We start from the raw sequence: 20,914 nt of genomic DNA on the forward strand, positions 1-20,914 counted from the left end.
TTTGACTTTTCTTTTCAGACTTGGAGAATGAGTGATCAGGAGAATTGAGAAAAGGTTGGACAGGTGTGAATGTGGACCCGGGAAGCGCTGTGATTATGTGGATGGGTGAGCAGGTAAGTTGGAAATAATTAGGCAAGAGAGATGATGGGAGCCATTGCAGTTATCTCATTGCTGGAATTGGGTAAATATATATGTATATCAAAATGTTGTTGCACTTATGTTTTCATCCGTTATCTTTGGCTGTAAATGTTTTTTTGAAAACATATAACTGGAGATAAAGGCCTGGTGTATCAGCAACAGCACAAAGCTGGACTTGTGCGATTTTGGTGCATCAGGGTCATTTGTCTTTATCAAGCTACCTGGGTGAAGGTGCGTGGATAAAGAATAACAGCAGGCATTTTGATGCTGTCCTGCGTAGTTGGAAAAATGTAGAAATTGAGATCGAAGATGTGCCTATCAGTATGAAATTTGCCATACTGTAATTGATCATGCAAGCATTTTGACCATTGAAAGAGCCTCTGTGCTACTTGTTACGGTGGTGAAAGCCTGGAACTAACAAGTGTCTCTTGAAACCAACGTCACTGTGGTTCAAACGACTGTCATTTCAGTGGTGTTATAATACAACCATCAATATGTGTGTGTGCATTTGTGGACATAGAATTTAGAATTTACAGTGTAGATGGAGTCTGTTCGGTCTATCGAGTCTGCACTGACCCTTGGAAAGAGCCCCCTACAACCCAGGCTTTTACCCTATCCCCGTAACCCAGTAACCCGGCCTAACCTTTTGGACACTAAGCGGCAATTTAGCTTGGCCAATCCTGCACTTCTTTGGACTGTGTAAGGAAACCGGAGCATCTGGAGGAAACTCACGCAGACATGGGGAGAAAGTGCAAACTCCACACAGTCTTGCAAAGCCGGAATTGAACCTGGGACCCTGGAGCTGTGAGGCAGCAGTGCCAGACATCATGCCACCCATTTCAAATAGGAAATCCTGGAAATTGTTAGGAACCATCAAGGACCCAGCAAAACAGTTTGCAAAGAACTGCATTTCTGTCTGCTGTAACTTAAATGAAAGTCTCTGAACAAGATGTTTGACTATTTATTTTTGTTTGAGGTCTCAGACCCTTCAGTTCAGTATTGTTTGCAATACTATCACAAAAGCAACTGAAATGAAATTATCGCTGTAGGTTCTTGCAAGTACCTGTGCTTTCTGTTTTAAACACATGTGCTGGATCAGTGTTACTCTCTGTCGTATAAATTGAATTTTAAGCAAAAAATAATTCAGCGTGTTTTCTACAAAAGTAGTTATTTATTTTATTGCCAAATAATTTTCTAAAAGTTTTACATAGAGCATAGAATGGTAAAGGGTTGAACAGCAAGAGACTAAAGAGGCGAGAAAGAAAGATGCAATAATAGCAGCAAGACAGAAATGCATACACAAAAAATAATTGTCAAGACGCAACACAAAACATGAGTGAGATAAATACACCAAAAATAAGAGAAAATATGCAAACAGGGAGAAGGGAAAGATGTGTGCAGAGAGGGAAGACCATGGAGTGATTCACAGCTGGATACAAAAAATAAATGGATTGCATTTATACAGTGCCTTTATGTTTTCAGGATACCAGTGTTTCACAGTGAATTAAGTGCAGTCACCAATGCTGTATCAAGAAACAACCAATTTGAGTACAAATACCCTGAAATAAATGATGAGCCGGTCTGCTTTGATAGTGTTGGCTGAAAGAGGAATATCAGCCAGACATAAAGATATTTCCCTGCTATTTGCCACACAGATCCATGAGATTTTGTTTTTTACTCCACATGAATAGGTGAATAGGACTTTGATTTAGCGCCTCATCTGAATATCAACACTTCTGGAACCCCTCAGGGGTGGGGAGAAAAGTCATTTGGGAACAACACTAGTGTACTGATTTGGACGCTACTCTAAACTCAAGATGTGGAGATGCCGGCGTTGGACTGGGGTGAGCACAGTAAGAAGTCTTACAACCAGGTTAAAGTCCAACTGGTTAGTTTCAAACACAAGCTTTTGGAGCACTGCTCCTTCCTCAAGGTGAATGGAGAGGTATGTTCCAGAAACATTTATATAGACAAGTCAGAGATGCCAGACACTGCTTGGAATGCGAGCATTTGCGGGTAATCAAATCATTACAGATCCAGAGATAGGGGGTAATCCCAGGTTAAAGAGGTGCGAATTGTCTCAAGCCAGGACATTTGGTAGGATTTTGCAAGTCCAGGCCAGATGGTGGGGGGTGAATGTAATGCGCCATGAAACCAAGATCCCGGTTGAGGCCGCACTCATGCATACGGAACTTAGCTATAAGTTTTTGCTCGGCAATTCTGCGTTGTCGCCTGTCCTGAAGACCGCCTTGGAGAACGCTTACCCGGAGATCAGAGGCTGAGTGCCCTTGACTGCTGAAGTGTTCCCCGACTGGAAGGGAACATTCCTGCCTGATGATTGTCGCACGATGCCCGTTCATTCGTTGTTGCAGTGTCTGCATGGTCTCGCCAATGTACCATGCTTCAGGACATCCTTTCCTGCAGCGTATGAGGTAGACTACATTGGTCGAGTCGCACGAGTATGTGCGCGTACCTGGTGGGTGGTGTTTCCACGTGTAATGGTGGTATCCATGTCGATGATCTTGCATGTCTTACAGAGATTGCCCTGGCAGGGTTGTGTGGTGTCGTGGTCGCTGTTCTGAAGGCTGGGTAATTGACAAATCAGTGAGCTCAATTGCCTAATCACCATGCCATAGTGGTAATGCTGCCTTGGGGTTTCATATTGCTTGTAGAATCCAGAACCAATATCATAAGATCGGGGTTCTGGTCGAGTGTGTCCCCTCCCGATTCTACGTTTCCCCTCATCCAACTCACAATATTCTCCTGCTTCCGTCCAAAGCCATGCATGCAAAGGAGGACCCGCAAGAGCAGTCTTGAATGTGAGCATGTAAAGGATGACGGCAAGTGATACATTCTTTTCACAGAACCAGTCATGGTTTTAGTTTACTCATTACTTGAGACAATTCACACCTCTTTAACAAGGGTTTACCCCCTATCTCTGGATCTGTAATGATTTGATTACCTGCAAATGCTCGCATTACATGCATTGTCTGGCATCTCTGACTTTGTACGTATAAATGTTTCTGGAATATACCTCTCCATTCACCTGAGGAAGGAGCAGTGCTCCGAAAGCTCGTGTTTGAAACAAACCTGTTGGACTTTAACCTGGTGTTGCTAAATCCAAGAGTAAGAAAATTTTTGTCACAGAATAACTTTTTTGGCAAAAAGGACCATCACGAATTTAGAATGCATATTAACAAGGTTTATTGAACAATGAAGATTAATACTTAACTTTCCATACTCAAAGCATGGCATGATTCACAAGTTCAATACCTGTTTGTCTTTCAGTGAATCCAGGAATTCTGGAGTCTTTAATTCTAAGGCCGCGATTCTCCGCAAATGCGGAGAGTCGTAAAGGCTGCCGTGAAACTGGCCGTGTTTCACGGCAGCCTCCACGCCCCCTCCCGGGACCCGATTCTCCCCCCCGGGCGGGGCTAGCAGCGCGGCCCCGTGAAGCACGGCATCGCGGGCTTAGCGACTGTCGCTAAGCCCGTGCGCCAAGCGTCACGGCGGCTGACGTGTATGATGACATCAGCCGCGCATGCGCGGGTTGGACGTCTCCAACCCGCGCATGCGCGGATGACGTCATCACGCATATGCGTCAAACCCGCGCATGCGCGGGCCGTCATGCCCCTCAGCCGCCCCGCGGACTGATCCTGCGGGGCGGCGGAGGAACAAATAGTGCGCGGGTATCGGACCCGCTGCCCGCGATCGGTGCCTACCGATCGCAGGCCCATGCCACCCTTGGCACGGCCGTGGTGCGGCCGTGCCAATCGGTGCCATGGTTATCCGGGACGCCACTTTGCGGCCGTTTTCACGAACGGTGAGAGCAGGTGTGTTTGCGTTCGTGAAAACGGCCGTAAAGGCCTGGGAACTCGTCCCATCGGCCTGGGGAGAATCGCTGTTCGCCGTAAAAAATGACGAGCAGCGATTCGTGTCGTGGGGCGGCCGTGGGGGGGGGGGGAGAATAGCGGGAGGTCGGGAAAAATGTCGGGAAGGCCCTCCCGCTATTCTCTGACCCGTCGTGGGCAGCGGAGAATCGCGCCCTTAGTTCCTTGAACTTGGTCATTTGACTTGTGACAACCTCAGATATTTCAATTTAGTCTGCTACATACAAACCTCTATGCAGCTTTAAGATTTCAACTTGTTTCCCAATCTACTTGAATTGCTGTAACTTTCAGTCCACCTTAACTGCGGAAGCTACGCATTTCACAACTGCTTGCAGACTTTTTTCTTCTCTCTCTCTCTCACTCTCAAGCTGAAAACAGTTTCCTTACACAGAGTACTCAATTTAATTTAAGGCTTTTGGCCTAATGGTGGATTATACTGACTTCTATATTAGATTATTATTTACTTTTAATCATTTTTTGGGAGGGGGATGTGGACTTCGCTGGTGAGGCCAACATTTGTTGCCCATCCTTAATTGCCCATGAGAAGGTGGTGGTGAGCTGCCTTTTTTAACCGCTGCAGTCCATGTGGTGTTGATACACCCACTGTGCAGTTCAGGAGTGAGTTCCATGATTTTGACCCAGCGACAGTGAAGGAACGCTGATATATTATGGCATTCCCCAACCGATGACAATTATTTTAGTCAGTTCTGGCAACTCCCAACCCATGACAACTAGCCTCCATTGACAGCCACAGTCTTCACTGATACTGTCGCTCTGACATCTTCTGGTAGTTCAGGTGAGTCTAGTATGCTCTCAGCAACAGATTAACTCTTCTTGCCATGGCCACCGATTGCAGGTCCTCTATCCCCCGTCCTGAGGTTTGCCCAACCAGAGCCTTGCCCTCTGCTGTTCCTGCTGTTGCTGCAGTGGTGCCACCAGAATGTGATCTCTATCTGCCTGTCCCTCTGCACCACTCTTCCCCACCTGGGGTACCAGGAAGATTGTGTACCTATGTCCTATGGCCGTTGGTTTCTCTCTTTCCTATGCATTCCCTTTGAAGTCAAGTTGGCCTTGCCAATCCCATTTGTCCCTGTGGCAATGCCCCTCTGCATCTCTTTATGAGAGGCCGCTGCCACAATCTGCTTTCACTGCTCCTGTGAGCAGACCACTGTGCCATTGCTCCATTGATTCCAACTGTCCCCCTTTTAGAGGCATAGCACTGTAGTCTGACAATGACCTCCTCTTCCCTCTCTTCAAATGCCAAAAACAAAGGAAAGCACCCATACTATGGCTGACTTCCCCAGTCATGCCAACTTTAAGCAGTCAGAGATTTGACAGCCCATAATTCCCTTGAATTCCTTATTCTGCATTCAATCACAAACAACTGCATGTCAATGAATCTAAATTACCTTGTCAATGAGCTCAATTGCCTAATCACCACGCCATAGTGGTAATGCTGCCTTGAAGTTTCCCGTTGCTTGTAGAATCCAGAACCAATATCATAAGATCGGGGTTTTGGTCGAGTGTGTCCCCTCCCGATTCTACGTTTCCCCTCATCCAACTCACAATATTCTCCTGCTTCCGCCCAAAGCCATGCATGCAAAGGGGGACCCGCATGAGCAAAGTCTTGAATGTGAGCATGTAAAGGATGACGGCAAGTGATACATTCTTTTCACAGAACCAGTCATGGTTTTAGTTTTACTCATTACTTGCCCTTCAGTTTTAATCATTAAATCATTTTAAAAAATGGCAGTATTCTTTCTTTCCTAGATGACATAATATTGAAAGGTTTTCAAATAATTTCTGTAAGGGTTGGTTGTACAGTTGGCAGTTGCGTAGTTCAACCAGCATAGTTTCAACATTAAATTTGGATCAAATGTTATTGTTAACGTTCTTACGGTAGCCAACTGAAAATGCTTGCACCGTTGAAGAGAGGGAGATCCTAGTACCTTACATTTAATCGACTACATCATAAAGTGCCAGTGAATCAAGAAATTGATTAGGAACATTTTGCTCAAGGGTGAAAATTGGAACATTTATTTCTGGGTTATTGTGCTCCAACAAATTAGTTTCCCTTGCTGTAATAATGAATCTACATTCCATGATATAACAAGAAAAACAGGCATGATCTGTGATTTACCATAGCCAGTATCACAAAAGATCCACTCATTGGGTGGAATTTTCCCCTCAGTGCAGAGTGGTGCCTGGAGCGGGAAATTCGGCATGCTGCTCCCCAGCCATGTTTTCTTCCTGATTTTAGTGGACTCTGTAGAAAAAAAGCTGAGGCCGTGGTTCTCGCTGTGACTCTAGCGGGGTGGGACCTGATAGAACTGGTGGTCTGGCTCCATATAGATAGATTGCCATCTATAAAGGGCGCCCCAATCTGCAATAAAAATAAGCTCCTCCCATTCCCTACACAGGGAACCCCCTCCCGCCCACAGGCGAGACTACCCCCTCCACCACATAGACATCGAGGTGACCCCCCCCCCCCCCCAAGCAAGAATCTGGCACTCCTTCCACAACCATCAGACCCTCCCAACTGTACAAGCATCGTGGTGCACTCTCCTGCCACACACCAGGGGACCACCTCGAAGAGGGTTCCCCAAAGTGCCCGCCCCTTAATGGACAAGGAATGTGCATTCATAACATGGCCAAATATGGTTAAGTATCAAAATAAAAGTAAAACACTGCCGCTGCTGGAAAATTTAAATAAAGACAGAAAATGCTTGAAAAAATTAGCCGGTCTGGCAGCATCTGTGGAGAGAGAAATAGAGTTAACCTTTTCAGTCCGTCGGACTCTTCAGAATATCAACTTACAAATCCTTCCAATATACACCAAGGTAGGTGGTAAGCAGGAAAACTTCCTGGTCAGCTCTGTGATGGAAAAGAATTGAAGTCTGTACTACAACTCCAGGCTATTATTTGTGTATCGAAGTATATGTTACCACAGTATCTCAAACTCCTTGGGGAATCAGCTGGCTGAGTTGACTGGACCATATAAGAAATAGGAACAGGAGTAGGCCATTGAGCCCTCTGCCATTTAATAAGGTCATGACTGATCTTCCACTCATTGAGTCTATTTTCCTGCCTTCTCTCCGTAACCCTCAATTTCCCTACTGATTTAAAAACCTATCGATCTCGGCCTTAAGAATATTCAAGGACACAGCTTTTTGGGGTAAAGAATTCCAAAGATTCACCACTCTTTGAGAGAAGAAATTCTTCCTCAAACCAGCCTTAAATGCACACCAATGTATTCTGCGACTATGCTCTTTGGTCCTGCTCTTTCCCATGAGTGGAAACATCCTCCCAATATTCATCCTGTCTCACCCCTAGTCGGCCGGTGTGGATCAGATTGGTGCCAACAGCACAATTTGTTCTGGCTGGTGTTGATTTGGACCCACGTCCTTATCCAAGACATGGTGGACATCATGGTGCTGCAGGTCAGACCTGCCTTCGGGCAGAGAACTCCAGAAGAAGGAAGGAATTATCCAATTAACTTTGGATAGCCACAACCGAATCTGTCTCCACCACACTCTCGGGCAGTGTATTTCAGATCCAAGCTACTTGTCAGGATTTTCTTCTCATATCGTCTTTGCTTCTTCTGCCACACATTTTAATCAAGTGTTCTGTGGTTCTTGATCCTTCTGTTGATGGGAACACTTCCTCCCTATTTACTCTATCCAGACCCTGCATCATTTTCAATACCTCTATCAAATCTCCTTTTTAATCCTCTCTTCCCCAAGGAGGATGGCCACAGTTTCGCCAGTCTATCCCTGTAACTGAAGTTTCTCATTTCTGAATTCATTTTTTCCTGAAGTGTGATGCACTGAACTAGGTACAGTACTCCAGTTGAGTACAAATCAGTGTTATATACAATATTATTTTAATTTCCTTGGTTTTGTACTCTCTGGTCCCACATGTAAAACCCAGAAACCTCAGTTTTATTCATTACTTTCTCAACATGCCCTGCCAACTTCAATGATTTGTGCGCATATATCCTCAGGTCTCTCTGCTCCTGTACCTCCTTTAGAATTACACCCTTTATTCTATATTTCTTCTCCTCATTCTTTCTATTCAAATGAATCACTTCAGTCTTCTCTCCTTCAAAATTCATCTGCTACATATCTGCTCAGTCTCTGGGGACACTGATTCACGTTGGCAGAGATTTGTTTGATCGGTGATGAACATGCACCTCGCGCTAAGACATCATAAGACTTACAAGCCAAAGAAGGTCAATGCCCCAACACAAAAGCAGCCTGAATGCAGAGAGGAAATCCAAATGTAGTTCATGACTGTAGTTCCAAAGCAGTGGGATTAAATCAAGTCAGCCATCTGAGACATCTGTGCCCAGACCATTAGGTCTGAGTATCATCATAACCATGCTGTGATAGTCATTCTGAAATATGTGCTCGGGATTCTCAGTCAGCGGAATCCTTTGCTTCGTCGGAAGCGCACCGATACCTGCGGGTTTCCTGATAGAGTGGGGGGGAGGGGGGGGCACAATCGGAAACCCCATTGGTTGGTTGCAGGAACAGGGCTGGCGGGACGGAGAATCCCGCCCGTCACATTTTGGAACTAAATCAAGCAGTTTTCGTTTGTTTAGCAGAACAAAGTAACAAGTCAAGAAGTCAGATTTCCAACAGCTCGAGGCTGACACCAAAGACAAATCCAGAAGATAATGGGCATGTGATTGGAAGAGAAAATCCAAGCGCTCTATCGTGGCAAAAGTATATTGAAGCCATTGGGGCCATCAATAGATAAAGATCAAATGGATAAAATCACAGGATGGTATTTATTTTCTTGAGATGACAATGCCATCCATCAAGGCTGGAAAGAATTTTTCTAACAACACCTCAATTTTAAATCCATATCTGCAACAGATACTCTCCAGACTGTTTCCCAGCACCCAGACCAACCGCCCTCTGTTAGTAATAAATTCCATCTAGATGGAAAACTCTCTTTTACTTCAGTCACCTCCTCGCCAAAGCTGAACTGATTACCATGGACATACCTGATCTACAGTTTGCAAAACTACTGGAGCCCACTCTGCACCAAATTTGCAAGTTATCCCCAATATCTTTAATTCTACATACAGGATGCTGAGCCTGCAGTAGAATCTATAGGTAAGCCACTATTGATGGGAAAACTGCAAAAAACAATCAAATGGATGAAAAACAACAAAATTTGTGACGCCAATGGTTTTCAATCTGAGATCTTCAAAGCTTGCTGTTTTATGCTCACTCTAGACTCAGTGGGCAGCATAATCTGTCAGCTAATGCCGGAATCGTGAAAGACGATTGGACGGAGAATCGTTTTGGATGACAAAATCATGGCGGGTGCCGGTTTCATGCCAAATTGCAATTCTCCAATGCCTTGACAGTACGTACAGTAAATGCCGTTGTCATATCATTTGTGGGCCTGAGCCAGTATTCCCTGGAACCACCGCTTTTCTCTGCCTCCACTGGGGCGAATTCCCGATGGCAAGGTTCACTTGTGCTTTTAAAATTTGTGGAATAGGTGCTGTGGCTGCTGAGGGAGAGAGAGAGGTTAGGAAAATGTCCTACAGTGCCACAGTTTGCTGACAGTTATGCCGCTGGCCAGGGGGCTTCTGCCAGGACCGGGGGAGAAGTGGGGGGGGGTGGCGGCGGAGGTGGGCTGTGGGATCAGGGTGCATGGAACACAAATTGCCGCAGCCTGCAAGGCAGCCATGCAACTGCGCCTGCTGCTGACTGCCCACTGTGAACTTAGGGTCACAGGTTGTATGGGTGTCGTCCCCCCCCCCCCCCCAGGCACAACCCCCCCCCCCCATGTCCCCTCTGACCCAGCTCACCCATCCATGGGATGGGCATGCTCAAGCGCAACCAGAGCCATCTTGTTGGCCGGGATGGTGTGTGTAGGGAGTAAAATGTGTATATGCGGCTGCAGTTTGTCATCCTCCCGAGGGTCAATCACAGACTCGGCGAATCTCACACCATTTCCCATTGGAATCATTTGTGTTCCATGTGGCGCTGATGCTAGCCCCTCAACCATCGTTGAATCGGTCCAGGTGGGGCGCCAGCTTTGCTATCGTGGAAGTCCACGAATCCGGCCCAGATGTCAACACTTAGTCTCAGGAATGGAGAACCCAGCCACATGTATCTCTCCTATACCTTTTAGAGGAATAAGAACTGCATTTCCTTCCCATCCCAACTTCAGGAATGTGATAATTCTAACAATCTTCATGAAAGGAGATAAATCATGCTGTGGAAACTATCGAGGTATTTCCCTCTTGCCAGTTGCAGGAAAAGTACTGACCACATTCACCTGAATTGCCTAATTTCTGAGACTGAACAAATCTTTGCGGAAACTCGGTGTGGCTTTCGACATTCCAGAGCAACCTCCTCACATGGTCTTTGTTTTAAGACAGGTCCGATAAAAATGTCACAAACAACACCAGGAACTCTTCAGTGTATTCATTGACCTAATCATAGCATTTGACTCGGTAAATCACAAGGCTCTTTGGATTATGCTCCAAAGACCTAGATGCCCAAGAAACATGATCACAATCCTGCAATTACTTCAAGAAGCTATGACTGCAAGTGTCTTGAGTGGGAAATCTTGAACAAACACCATCAGCATTTGGGCATGGTTGTGTGACTACCCCTATATGATTTACAATCTAGCTGACCGTGGCTATTTACCTCATCAAAGATCAACTATCCTCTCGTGTCAGTATTAAATACCACTGATGCGACCATCAATTCACTCAAGACACGAGTGGAAGTAAACTGGTGGCTTTAATCGACTTACAACTGAGTCTGCCTGCGACCAGAAGAACTGAGGGCAGACTCACAAGACCGCAGCACTTTATACTTCCGGTAGTGGGAGGAGCCATGGGCGGAGCCATGGGCGGAGACAAGGGTGGAGCCCTGTACAAGCTCCTCATCTCCCCCTGTGGGCAGAGCCGCGCAACGGCTCACAGATGGAGCCCACAGGGACACAGTGATACACAGTGTGAATTATACGCATTATACATTCACCACCACCACCTTGACAGAAAACTCTTTTACTTCAGTCGCTTCTCTGCCAAAGCATAACTGATCACCATGGACACACCTGATCTACAGTTTGCAAATGACTAGAGCCCACTCTGCATTAGATTTGCGACAAAGACCTTCCCAAGTCAACAAAAGTCCGAAGGCGTGAGCTATTTGTCTCATCGCGCCTGACTTGGGCGTTTGAGATCGGGATCCAGATTTGCTTATTCAAGTGAGTAGCTGGTGTCACTTGAATAGGTCTATGCTGGGTCTACCCAGTCCTGAATCAAGCGGCCTCACCTTGGAGACCTCAAACAGGCGCCGTTTAGCACTGGTTTCTAAAAAACAGGACCAGGTGTTCCGGCACTTGGGGGAGGGGGGTCTCCCAGGTGATCGGGGGCCCCTGGGTCATTGGACTCTGGGATGGGTGGTACCCTGGCATCCCTGATGCCACCAGGGCACCACGGCAGTGCCACCTGGCATTGCCAGCATGGCAGTGCCAATGTGCTCAGGTAGCATCTTGTCTGGGCAGGGGTTCGGTCCCAGGGATGCCCTGTCCTTATGAGGTGAGGTGTGTGTGGTTCGATTACCCCCAAATTGGTGAGTTGAGGCTGGGGAGGGTCTTGACGGAGGTTTGACTCCAGTTTCAAGACATTGGAGTCCCATTTTTCAATCTCTTAAGAACCTAAGTGTGGCCTCGGTGGGAATTCCTCATCGAAGCCCAGAAATGACGCAGAGCCCTTTTAAATAATGGAGTCATTATCGGCGCTGCTAGCATCGGAAACACCCCGCTAAACCCGCCGGACACGATACTCTGTTTAATTTCCATTAAATGGCGCCCCTGGTGTATAGAATAGTTGTCATCATCACACTGCTATATTGCAGCGAGACCTGGACTGTGGATCAACAACACATAAGAACACGAGAGAAAGTCAATCAACAATGTCTGTCCTGCATCCTCCGGATTCAGTCCTAGGGGCTTTGCACTGTAACTTAATTGAAGCCTACTTGTGACAATAAGCGATTATTATTATTATTATTATTATTATTATTATTGAAGCCAGCTGCACAAGCATTTAGACACAATTCCTGCAAAATCAACTTTGATAGACTGGAAATTGTATTATGACGGCCAAAAGTCATCTTCCCACCAGGTCCTGTTTTCTCAACAGTTGACGGTTGGCATTCCGTCAGTTCCTGAAATATTCCAGAGGTCATTGTCCAATATACTGCTTGAAAGGTGTCATAAGCCACATGGATGACATCTTGATCCACAGGTCGATAAACCAAGAACATGATGAGCAGGTCAGGAAAATATTACTGTTTTCTAGGCCAACAAATAGGTTCCTCGGGCACATTTTATTCACAACTGGAATTACAGTAGACTTCATAAAATGAAGGCAGTAAAGGAATTTCTTACACCTAGAAATGAAACCGAGCTACAAAGGTTTATGAGCATGGTCAACCAATTAAGTAAAATTTTCCTCATTTACCCCAGATAAAAGCATCTTTTACAACAGCACCAAGAATGGTGTTGGCCTGAGCATAGCAGCAGTCATTGAAACAAATCAACAAAATGTTAACCCCCCCAGGACGTCCTAACCTACTACAACACTGAACGCCTTATGATTGTGGTAGCTGATATATCTGTAATGGACTGATAGCAACGCTATTCTAGATCTATGGTGATGATAAAAGAAGAGCGGTTTACCATGCAGCCAGATCACTAACCGAGACTGAACAGTGCTATGTGGTTATCGAAAAGGAGGCCCTCATAACGACTTGGGCATGTGAGACATTCTCTGATTTTTACTGGGTCTACAGGGGAAGACTGATCATTAGTAACCATATTGATTACAAAAGAAGTCGCCAAAATACCATCCAGGATTCAGCGATTGTGACATAGACTCGTGCGATATGATGCTACTCCAGAGTATGTACAGGCTAAATATCAGACGACAGCTGATACTTTGTCCAGGATACCTGCCACTTGCCCAATGCAAGGAGGTAAAATCTTCATAGCAGCAGTTAAAGCCTTCAGAGCTTTGTTTACGAGCAACTGACAAGACGTTGCAAAGATTTTGTGCGACCTAAAGGCAAGATGAAAAGTGAATCCACATTCACATGTACTGTCTGGATGGATGGCAGCAGTATATTCCAAACAACCTCATCTTGAGAAAATATTTTGAACAGCATCAGCACTTCAGCATTGTAGAAAACCTCCTCTTATCGTAGATAACCTCCTGTTGTACAATGTAAGAGTGGTGAAACCACAAGCTCTCTGCCTGGAAATCTTCCAGAAGATACACCAAGGGCATGTTGGTATAACCCACGTGTCAAGCCAGGGTACAGCAGTCAGTATAGTGGCCAGGGATTTCAGAATCCATTGAAGGGATCATCTTCAACTGTGTCACCTGTGCCATTCACAGGCAGGGGTAGAAAGAGTTACTTCTAGCATGGATTTTTTTGACAACAAGGGGAAAATATTTCTTATCGGGGTAGACTATTATACTTGCTGGGTAGAGGTGCAAAAGCCACATGGCCTCATCTATGAAGCCATTATTACCTCCTTGAAGAAAATTGGCCGGGATACTCGGAGCCTCCGCGCAGAAATCGCGCTCAGCATGGGGGGTGGGGGGGGGGGGGGGGGTGCCGGCGGAGAATGGGGCGATCGGCTCCGATGCCTGGACGTGAGTCTCCGACGACCAGAGAATCTGCGTCAGTCGCGTGTGCGCAGTTGACGAAGCACCAGTCGAGAGCCGTTGAAAGAGGCTCCTGCGGTGATTCTCCATGGTCGACCGGCCAAGTTCCCGCCAGCGTGGTTCATGTATGGTTCCACCCAGTGGGAGCTCGGCATTGCGGCTGCAGTGGCCATCCTGGTGGGGGCTTGGGGATCAGACTCGGTGGGGGGTGGGGGGGGGGAGCCCCCACGATGGTCAGGCCCGCGATTGGGGGCCACCGATCGGCAGGTGCGCGCGATTTGGGGGGATCTACCTTATTCCGCACTGGCCCATTGTGTGGGTCCGCCATGTTGTGCGGGGCTGGGGCGGAAGCGACCGCCGCGCGCATGTGCGGACCCGTGACCGGAATTGCAGGGCCGTGTATCGGCAGCTGGAGCTGCATGGAGCATTCCGGCGCCATGCTGGCCCGCTGTGGGCCATGGAATCGCTGGGCCAAGAGGCCCGTTGAAGCCGGCATGAAACACTCCGGTGTTTATGCCGGCGTCAACACTTCGCCGTCGTTTTGAAACATCCCAGACATTGTCATCTCTGATATTGGACCACAATTAGTTAACAGTGGTTCCAATCCTTTGCAGCTTCTTGTAGATTTATGCATGCCACAAACTTCCCAAAATACCATCAGTCTAAAGGAGAAGCTAAGCAAGGGGAATGTATGTAAAAGACCTGCGAAGGAAGAATGACAACTTTGAGCTCACTCTTTTTAGTTATCGCTCTACACCATTACTTAATAGGTTTGTTGCATGTGAGCTTCTGATGGGCCACATGCTAATGACCCAATTTCCTTTCCTGTCCCACATCTTTCTACCAGACGTCATGGTGGATGACCACGATTTAGTTTGAAGAAGGAATAAGTCTACTGAGCAGGTCAAACTCATACATCTAACCACAAGCACTGGGCCCAAGATATTCTGTTTTGTGGAAGGGGAGAGAGGGTATGGATCACAGATCAGAACCATGCTGCTATGGTAATTTAGAAGCTACAGCAACCAAGATTGTACCTCGTCAAGTGACAGTCAGGCATCTTCCAAAAAATAGATCTGACCTAATTTCAATGGGCAAAAAAACCACAAGTGCCTGAGTAGAATAACCTGCACCTCAAGAGAATGTCTCACCGACAGAATCACAAATGAGGGAAACCAGGAGTGACAACCCCCAAAACCTGACCTCAGAGCAATGGAATTCCCACCTACCTCAGAAAGAACTCTGCACTTGTTCAGGAAGACAGGTGAAAACACCAAAGTGACTTTTCCTTCCAGAGAAGAGACTTTGGGAGTAGCTGTTGGAGAATGTTTGTGGAAGGGGAGAGAGATTCGAGAGGAGATGTAGAAAACAACGTTAACTCTGATGATAGATACTGAGCATGTGCAGAGGAGCCATGACAGTGATGTCACTCACTGATGTCTTATTTAACCTTTGTAAATAGTTAGCTTGTAAGTAAATGTTTCTGAACAAAAGACCATTGCCTCCAGCAAGATCTCAAGGAGCCAACAAATCCCACAATAACAGATTACTGAGCAGATATTTTGGCTCTTGAAGCAATGCTTCGACTGTTTATTCTAGTTTGGGGGTTTACAATACCAGAATTATAATAGTATGCTGCCTGCTTCACAATACTGAGATAAGCAGAAATCTTACCGTGGACTTGGATAAGAAGCAGCTGCGGCAGTAAACCTTGAATGTAGCTCGAGGACCATGATGCCCAACAATTACCAAGCAGTCAGGAAGTGCACCTGACAATTCCATGCCTAGTTCTGACAATGAACTCTGCAATTAATAACTATTATTTTCCATTGAACATACTGAAAGTCACTTATCACAGACCTATTAGTTGTTGTAGCCATTGAGTTTTAGCTAAGAACTGTCTCCATTTTATTCTGATACATTATTTTGCTTGTTTCAATTTTAACAACTAACTTTTGAACAATAAATTAACAATTTGTAAGCTAAAAGTAGACTTTATGCAGATTTTGCATCTATATGTGTTCAACATTTTGCCATTTAATTTGTTGTTTGTGGTGTCTTCTGTTGTCTTAATCACTCCTGTGTCTTATGTACATGTCCAAGTACCATGTTCTCCCTTAGCTAAAGGAGGAGTGATGATGAGTTGCTGCTTGGCCAATTTGAAAATGGCACAGGATTTTTTAAAAGCTTGTTACCTGTGTGGGTGGCTAACCTGTATCGGTGCCAGCAGGGCCGGTTTTAAGCCTATTTGACCAATTTCATCAAATTGGGCCCCGCACCTTAACGGGGCCCCGCGCCAGTGGCGACAGAGTTACCGTTTGAAGTCTTTTCTGTATTCTAAGAGGAACTATAGGGTAGTTTTTACTTTTGGGGAACGCACCGCATTACCGTCGACAAATCCTTCAGCCCTGCGCCGCCAAATCCTTCCGCCCGGGTAAGTAAGTTTCAAAATTTTAGTATATCAAGCATTTACACGAAATATAAACATACATAAATTTTTACTTTTGTAGAGTAGGGGCCCCGCTATCACTTTTCTAATTGGGCCCGCAATTCCTAGCACCGGCCCTGAGTGCCAGGAGGCATTTTGCTACATTTGATGTGGACTCATTGATTTCAAAATGACAGCACATGCTGAACTACATAATTGCACTGAACTGCTACTGAAATGAGTGTCAACCAGCTGCTCCTGTACTTCTCCACATGTGTCAGTGCCAGAAGTCAACCCTGCAGTGTTCACAACCCATTTCATTGCAGAACCTGGGCAAGAATGAGTTACTTGAATTACTTTCAGAACTTTCTTCAGTCCCATTGCTATCAATTGGCTGTGAATTGTCTTTATATTCACTTGAAATTCATGAAAGAGTGGTTCAAAATGATTTGTAATATAATAACTGCTGTGCAGTATTATTCAAATCCTTAAATGCATGTAGACTCAGCTTTGTAGTTTTCTCCTCATTTCCCCTTCAACCCCCTCAGTTCTCACCCTGCTATATAGAGGGAGTAATTTGTGCGGCTGGATTCTCCTTTCCTGAGACTACGTGTTGATGCCAGGGCAGGATTCGGGAGTTCCACGACAGCAAAACTGGCAGCACACCTGGACTGATTCAGCTATTCAGGGGCTAGCACCGGCACCATGTGGAACACAATTGATTTTGATGTAAAATGGTGCGGGATTCGCTGGTTCCATGATTGACACTCGGGAGGCTGACAAGCTGCAGCCGCATATACATACTTCATTCCCCACACACACCCTCCCAGCCAATAACGCGGTGGAGGAGAGGCAGGGCCACCCTGTACCCGGCCCGGGAAGGAGGCTGCCAGCTACCGCCATTTCCTGTGCCTGGGTGCCAATGGCAGACGCCGTCAGCACCAACAATACCATCTGGACCGGCCTGCAGTGCAGGAAGAAACTGCAGGACGTCCTCAGGGCGGCCAGGGTGAGAAGCCAACATTGCGTCGCTGGCACCAACCCTTGGCCCACACCCCCTCCACAGCATCGTTACCCCCAATCTACCCTCACCCCCACACCACCCTCACCCCTACCACCCTCACTCCCATTGGGCCCGCGGTCTAATCATGCATCTTGTCTTGTGTCTTGCAGGACCTACTGGTGATGGGGTAGGTCCATCTGATGTCCCCCGCTCCCAGCCAGTCCCACAGCCTGAGCCCCCCCGCCATGTGCCGACCAGCGGCGTGGATAGATCACGAACGGGAGCCCTCGACCCAAGACCCCGGACATCCGGAGCTCATGTCCAAGGAAAAAACGGCTTCCCTGTCACAGCTGTCTTCCAACACCCTCCACCATCGCAGAGACACTCACCTTCATTGGGCACTTTAGTGAAGAGACTCACACATCCTCTGGTGCGCACCACACAGAGGCTCCAGTACAGTAGGTGGAGGTAGGAACACCCAAGAGGGGGATGGACGAAGGGTGTGCTGATGCCAGGAATGGACAGTCCCATCAATTGTGGAGATGCAGTTGCAGAGCCAGGGACTAGATGAGGGGATGACGGCAGGCATCCAGCACCTGCAGGTGCAGTTGGAGGATTCCAACTGTGCAGGAGCAGGAGGTGGTGCTGACCATGCGTTCCACCCAGACCAACACCGCATGGATGGCATCCACAGTGGAAGCATTGGGGGTGAGGGTTTAGGCCACAGATCAGCATGTCCAAGTCCTGGGGCATTCTGTGCAGGTGCTAGCCGAGGCCCAGGATGGGGCTGACTTCTCACAAGCATCCATGTGCCAGAGTTATTTGGACATTGCAGCAACGCTTCTGAGCGTGGCCCAGTCACAGCGGGTCATGGCTGAGAAGTCGGCGGCGTTGACCAGGCGCTGACCAACGGGGCGCAGATACAGAAGGAGGTGGCCAAGTCCCAGAGGTAGATGGTGCAGTCACTGGCTGAGGTGTCACAGATCCAGAAGGTGGGTGCGCAGTTGCAGACAGCGATGGTCCATCCCTGTGCTCCATAGCCGCAAGGATGCAAACCCTGGTCGAGACCAGAGTGGGCCTCCAGGGTTAGCAGCGGCAGGTGGCGGGGGAGCCCCAGGGGTTAGCTCCACTCGCAACCCCATCCCATGGAGAAGCCCAGGGGCCTCTGTCACCCCAAGGGAGGAGGACGTGATGGGGCCAATGCCGGTGACTCCTAGAGGGGAGGTGCCAGAACACCGCCGCACCTTGGACCACCCCTCATGCAGCCAGTTGATAAACCTGGAGGCGATCAGAGCGTCCCATGCGCATTGGCCCTGAAGCGTACATCATGCGGCCTCCCGTGCCCGTCTGGACCCCATATCCTGCCCATGTTCGCCCTCCCCCACATCGTTCTTGTCACAGGAGGCCTGGCCTTCAACCTCCTTGTCCAGCGCGTTGCCCTTCTGCTGCATGGTGTTGTGGAGGGCGCAGCAGGCCGCCAAGATGCAGGCGACCCTCTGAGCATTATACTGGAGGGTATCTCCAGAGCGGTCTAGGTACCTGAACCGCATCTTCAGGAGCCGAAGCACTGCTCAATCACACCCCTGGTCGCTGCATGGGTGTCATAGCGGATCTCGGCGTCAGTCTGTGGCATCCGGATAGGCATCATCGGCCACGACAACAATGGATAACCCCTGTTGCCTAGGAGCCAGTCCCCAGCCAGAGGGGCATCTCAACCATGTCAGGAATCATAGAGTGTGCCAGAATGAAGGCATCATCCACAGTGCCTGGGTATTGGGCGCAGACATGCATGATGTGCATCTGATGGTCACATATGAGCTGCATGTTCACCGAGTGGAACCCCTTTCGGTTTGTGTAGAGCAGCCTGTCATCTGCAGGTGCTCTTAGGGGGACATGCATGCCGTCAATCACCCCCTGGATCCGGGGTATGTTGGTGACGGTGGTGAACCCTGCTGCCCTTGGTCCACATTGAAATGGATGTATTGTACCGACCGGGCATATAGTGCCTCTGTGACGGCGCAGATGCACCTGTGCACCGAGCTCCAAGATCCCAGAAAAGTCCCCAGTCAGCACCTGAAAAGACCCTCTGGTGCAAAAGTTCAGGACATTGTCACCTTGACGGTAACCGGGATCAGCTGTCCTCCCTCCTTCTGATCAGCCATTTCGCCAGCTGCAGTAGGAGGCCACGCATCTGACTGTAATAAAGCCACAGTTGTACTAATCTGAGTCTTTCGTGCAATTGATCGTGCATCACACACCAACAGGATCTGCCTGTGAGCAATCAGTGAGGCGAAGGCCAAAACATCTGCCCCCCCCACCCGTCTGCAACACCGCCAGTCTGATCTGGCACCCCGAATATGGCCTCCAGGGGACCAGCTCCACATCTACATATAAAACCACCGACATGGTGCTGAAAACTAACTTCCAGAATCTTTCCCACTTCGGTCAGGACCAAACAGATGCACATGTTTAGCAGGACCCCTCCCACATTGCTCAGTTCTCTACCCCTTCAAACAGTCGGCTGGCTCATCCATGACTTTTTCAGGTGTGCCCTGTGCACCACCTTCAGCTGTATCAGCCCCAGCCTCACATACGAAGTTGCATTCATCCTCCACAGCACCTCTCATCATAAGTCCTCCTGCAATGCTGCCCCCAACTCTTCTTCCCACTTTACCTTAATCCCCTCCATAGACACCTCATCCTCCTCCAAATTCCTCTCATAAATCGGCAAGATGATCACCCTCTCCAACCCCTCCTCTGATAACACCTCCTCCAACAACAAAGAGGCACGCGCTATCATAGAGGTCGGAAAGTCCCGCACCTGCATGTATTGCAAACTCTCCTCCCGCCCCAGTCCAAACTTCTCATTCAACTCCGTCAAGCTCACAAACTGCCCTCCCAGAAACAGATCCCTCATCTTCCTGATCCTCCCTTTCCCAGAATCTCTTATCTTCCCCGGCTCAAAACTGTGATTCCCCCTGCTCGGCATCGGTCTCGACCCTACTTCTAGCTTAAAATGCTGCTGGAACTGCCACAAAACCTTCAGCATGGCCACCACCATGGGACTTCCCAAATACTTCCCTGGAGCCAACAGGAGTGACGCCGTTGCCAGAGCCCGCAGCCCGGACCCCCGACACGAACCCGCCTCATCCTTACCCAGATAGCTTCCACCTCCCTATTCCAACCCCGTATCTTCTCCGCATTCGCCTCCCAGTAATAATACATCAAATTCAGGAGGCTGAACCCTTCCGACTGCTGTCCCCTCTGCAGTACCACCTTCCTTATCCTGGCCACCTACCCCACGCAGCCAAACAGGAATCAGCCTATCCATCCCCTCAAAAAACACCTGAGGTAAAAAGATCGGCAGGCACTGAAATAACCACAAAACCCACGGTAATATGTTAATTTTCACCACCTGCATCCAGCCTGCCAACAACAGAAAGATTATCCCCTCAAAAAATCTGCCTTCACCCTCCCCACCAAACCACCTGCCCAGTCCCGAGCCCCTGTGCCCCAGATATCTAAAATGAGATGCTGCCACATGGAATGGCAACCCCCCCTACCCCACCCACCTCCCTGGAGTGGAAACCACAAAATACTCACTCATATTTCCCCAAGTTCAGCTTATACCCGAAAATGCCCCAAACCTTTGAAGCAAACCCATTATGTCCCCCACCGAGGAGCCCAACTTCAAAATGTACAGCAATAAATTATCCGGGTGAAAGGACATGCTATGC

At 47.9% G+C, this 20,914-nt stretch overlaps 1 protein-coding gene across 5 annotated transcripts in view; it reads left to right on the top strand.

Annotated features, from left to right (window-relative positions):
* nrxn1a (neurexin 1a) overlaps positions 1 to 20,914 on the top strand; it is a 2,342,145-nt gene that overhangs the window by 51,097 nt on the left and 2,270,134 nt on the right. For all 5 annotated transcript variants that reach the window (XM_038810283.1, XM_038810313.1, XM_038810330.1 and 2 more), the window contains exon 2: positions 19 to 113. The gene's annotated coding sequence lies outside the window, so the exon portion shown is untranslated. The remainder of the gene's footprint in view (positions 1 to 18; positions 114 to 20,914) is intronic.

Source organism: Scyliorhinus canicula, chromosome 1, assembly GCF_902713615.1.
Source record: "Scyliorhinus canicula chromosome 1, sScyCan1.1, whole genome shotgun sequence".
Lineage (NCBI taxonomy): Eukaryota > Metazoa > Chordata > Chondrichthyes > Carcharhiniformes > Scyliorhinidae > Scyliorhinus > Scyliorhinus canicula.